At 40.4% G+C, this 967-nt stretch overlaps 1 pseudogene; it reads right to left on the bottom strand.

The window, feature by feature from the left end:
* Window positions 1-287: 287 nt before the first annotated feature.
* LOC126279150 (5S ribosomal RNA) lies at window positions 288-405 on the bottom strand (annotated as a pseudogene).
* Window positions 406-967: the final 562 nt, after the last annotated feature.

The following is a 967-nucleotide window of genomic DNA, read 5'->3' as shown; positions in this document are numbered from 1 at the left end:
GCATGGAATGGCGAACCCAAAATAGCAGCATCATTTGTAGTTTAAATGGTTACATATATTTAGCTATAACATAATAAATAAAAAAAGCACTCGGTTTTCAGGCCTCAAGTGGCCTACCGGGACCATCCGACCGCCGTGTCATCCTCAGTGGAGGATGCGGATAGGAGGGGCGAGGAGCCAGCACACCGCTCTCCCGGTCGCTATGACGATATTCTTGACCGAAGCCGCTACTATTCGGTCGAGTAGTTCCTCAATGGGCTTCACGAGTCTGAGTGCACCCCGAAAAATGGCAACAGCACATGGTGGCCTGGATGGTCACCCAAACAAGTGCCGACCACGCCCGACAGCGCTTAACTTCGGTGATCTCACGAGAACCGGTGTATCCACTGCGGCAAGGCCGTTGCCTAGCTACAACACAATAGCATGAATAAATAAATACAATAATCACAAGTAATGGTGAGCGACAGGGTAATTAGTTATTTACAGCAATAATCCGCTTTAACAAATAACTTTACCTGAACAAACCACGAAGCACACTGTCAGAATAATGTAAAACATCAACTTTTTTAATTCTCTCCTTATAAAACAGAAGCTCCTCAAAGAGCAACAACAAAGATATCTTTAAGACGATTTAGGAAAAGGTCACTTAAGGATTTTCGGAAAACCAATTAATTTTTTAACACTGCTAAAATCAGCATAAAGTCTACTGTAAATTTTATCAAGCAACAAAATAGATTAATGTTGTCCATATGAGAGGCAAGTACAATCCCAATTAAGGCACAGACCAGTAACTACTGTTAAATTATTTGAAAATATTTGCGTAATATAATAATCAAGACCCTTTAGTAAACACTTAGCTACCAGAAAATTACAACAAGGTTAATGCAAGAATATTCCAATGGAGATGTACAACTGTGACTAAACCTTTAAATAAGGTTCCACGATGAGAGCATCAAGTAATATAGCC

This window comes from Schistocerca gregaria, chromosome 6 (assembly GCF_023897955.1).
Source record: "Schistocerca gregaria isolate iqSchGreg1 chromosome 6, iqSchGreg1.2, whole genome shotgun sequence".
NCBI lineage: Eukaryota > Metazoa > Arthropoda > Insecta > Orthoptera > Acrididae > Schistocerca > Schistocerca gregaria.
Note: the sequence above shows the minus strand (reverse complement) of the source record. Positions and strands in the feature narration are given on the sequence as shown.